The following is a 3,044-nucleotide window of genomic DNA, read 5'->3' as shown; positions in this document are numbered from 1 at the left end:
TTACTTCTGTGCCAATGAATAACCCTCTAGCACAGATATGAGTAATTGGTTGTGGGGTTACTGTTAAAGCTGGAATTCCTTGACATGGGGGATGTCAGTTAATTGTCTCAGCCTTATCAATCACATAAAGTTGTCAATATAATCTCTCTACGGAATGTTAGGTGTAGTGGAATATACTTAAAGTGATGTTGGCTTTTATTCTTGAAGTGTTAGGGGTTACGTAAAAAGTTACGTAAAGTGTTACGTAAAATATCTATTTTCTATTACAGTACGATTAATTGAAGTAAGTGTATCAAAATCTTTCATAAGAAGAAAGGCATCCGCATTTGAATCATCACAATAAAACATTCTCAACTAGAAATCACTACCAGTTTAATCTATATAATTAATACGCTACATGAAACTTTGTCGGTTGAACTCCTCCGCCATTTCTTAACCGATTTTATCCATTGACGTCTCATTGGAAAAAGCGTGTCGCGTAGATTTGCAAACTGGCCTTACATTTTTGAAAACGCTCCTTGGGCTCTGCCCCTGTGGCTTTGAAAGTTCCCGTGTTATCCTTATGGAGAACATAATTGTTTACATTTTGATCAGCTGTATAATTTAATTGCTGTTATTTATTTTTCAATTCAATGAAACGCATTGAGTACATTTATTTACTATTTGAGTTTGTGTAAACATAACCCCCAAGACGGATCGTGTTAGTATGGTTGTATCTTAAATCTATGTATTTATCGTTGTTTTGTGTCGCTATGACGGATCGTGTTAGCATGATTGTAACTTAAATTTGTGCGTTTATCGTTGTTTTGTGTAGCTATAATTTGTTTATTTGTTGTTTTTCTTTTAAATGCCCCCGACGCGACGACAACGAAACATAGACAGGAGGCGTAACCGTGATAACGACCGCAGCTACAGAACAGTGGCGCGTAATAGGCTTTAACTCATCACAGTCAGCACCTGACCCTGGACAATCTCAACTATTAAGTTACAAATGCGCCCTAACACTACCCCAAAACGACTTTTCGTTCTCAATTGGCCCTCAATGACCTGTGTTGCCTGTACAGCGAGGCATTTTGAGAAGGAGAAAACCGGCTGGAATGCTTTAGGTTTATCAATAACGAAGATAAACATGGTCTGAGTTACACTCCGGTAATCTTTGAGTTGACTCTTTTAAACTCATTGTAAATATGACTGTTATTCGTTTTGAAATAACTCCTGTAATACTTTCCAATTGCTCGAATTCGAGCAACATGTACACTAGTAGTAATTAATACAGACTGGCAGTTCAGTTTGGTTCACAATTAATTCTTTATTTACGATAAAATGTGTCATTAAATATTCCTATGTGTCACATGCAGGGCAAAAGAAAATGCGTGTACGTCAATATTTTACAATGTCTACAACTTTATTAAAGTATTATCTTGTCATAACTTCAGCACTACTTGTTCTGAATCTTATTTTACTAAGCATACTCGCCTTTGGCTCGCTACTGTATTAGTCACTAGTATTAACCACAGCCATGGTTTAATTCGATTCGTTACAAATCATTCAATCAAAATGCAATTAGAAACTACTTCCAGCCAGATATTTGGTTGGAATGTTGAATATTTTAGCCATTGTATAAAATAATAGTTTAATGTGACTGTGGGCAAAATTTTGTACGAAACACACGCTGTTGTATGATCTCGAGTAGCCGACCCAGTGTTAGCAACAAGGGGCCAAACACTAGGAACGTAGCGCCAGCGACGTCCCTTTCACTTTCAGCAATTTTACAACCCTCGCCACCCCTACACATGCAAAGAAAGAGAGACAGTAAAACAGCTGTTGAAGTCGATCGGGTCGACCTAGCCTCGGTCGTCAACTCGCTTTCTTTTTCTTCGCCTACAAGCGTTTGAATAGGGGCGCGAGAGAACTACTTGTGTGATGCGGCACGCGTAATACCAGAAAAGGCCTTCGGGTAGTTCTACAGAGCGCCGCCAGAATTGGGTCGCTGGAGTAGCGTTTGAGTTGCCACTTTGCTATTGAAGACTCTTAACTTGTAAAAAAATAAATAAGTAATAAAGTCCAGTTAGTAGAGGCTATTTACAAGTATTTACAAACATACTAACTAAAAGGTGGGTTTAAACAAGGCCCAACTAGAAAAACAGGCCATGCTGCAGCACGGGCAGCGCAACACTACGTCACAGTGGTGGATAGTGGTACTAAACTCTTACCATTAAAATCTTACAAACAGCCAGCTTATTTATTTACCTAAAACGTATGGTAATGGCAATGGCAATGAATTTATCCATGAAATCTATCCACTAGTGTGACGTCATGGATCCTGCAGCATGGCCTGTTTTTTCTAGTGGGGCCTTGGTTTAAACATGGTTCCACATCATATTGTTGGAATAGCAATGACAACAGTGCAGTACAAGGTCAAGTTTTCAAGTAAATAAATGTGCTGATAACTCTCGCCGATTCTGCTGAATCCTGTAGCTACAACCAAACAGGTATAGTTTTATGAACAGGTTAATAGTAGTCCTTCGAGTCTTGTAGTGTTATCTCTTGTCTGTTAATAAAATTTGTTTAGTTCGTGTAAAATATTCTTGATGCATACGATGTGATTTTTCAATATAAATAGTAACAAGCTGCTATACCCGTGCGTTGCAACGGGAAGAAAATGTGACCCAGAGAGCTATTAAAGTGGTGCTGATTTGTGTTTTAAAATACAACAACTCTATGATTTAGTATGAAAATATAAACGAATTTAAAAGTGTAAACCTACTTACTTTCAAACCCCTACTTTTAATGTTAACTAGCTGTGAACCCGTTCTACGCACGGGGATCTTATAGTATTCAGTTGAAACCTTCTTATATAAAGAATAGCAGTTGGTTTGCATATTTTCAGGTATGCTGGCCAAACTATTATACATAACTTCATTTTTATGTTGTTTGTTGTTGTTCCGGATCGGTGACAGTAAATAAAAGGTTAAAATACCTGTGTCCGCCGGTCGATCCTAATGTATCCTATTACAGGAGATGCATTTCGGCGAAATTAAATC

Source organism: Macrosteles quadrilineatus, unplaced genomic scaffold, assembly GCF_028750875.1.
Source record: "Macrosteles quadrilineatus isolate MER2022 unplaced genomic scaffold, UCM_ALF_1.0 Scaffold_1__1_contigs__length_201487025, whole genome shotgun sequence".
NCBI lineage: Eukaryota > Metazoa > Arthropoda > Insecta > Hemiptera > Cicadellidae > Macrosteles > Macrosteles quadrilineatus.
The sequence above is the reverse complement of the archived record's forward strand: the minus strand, read 5'-3'. Positions refer to the sequence as shown.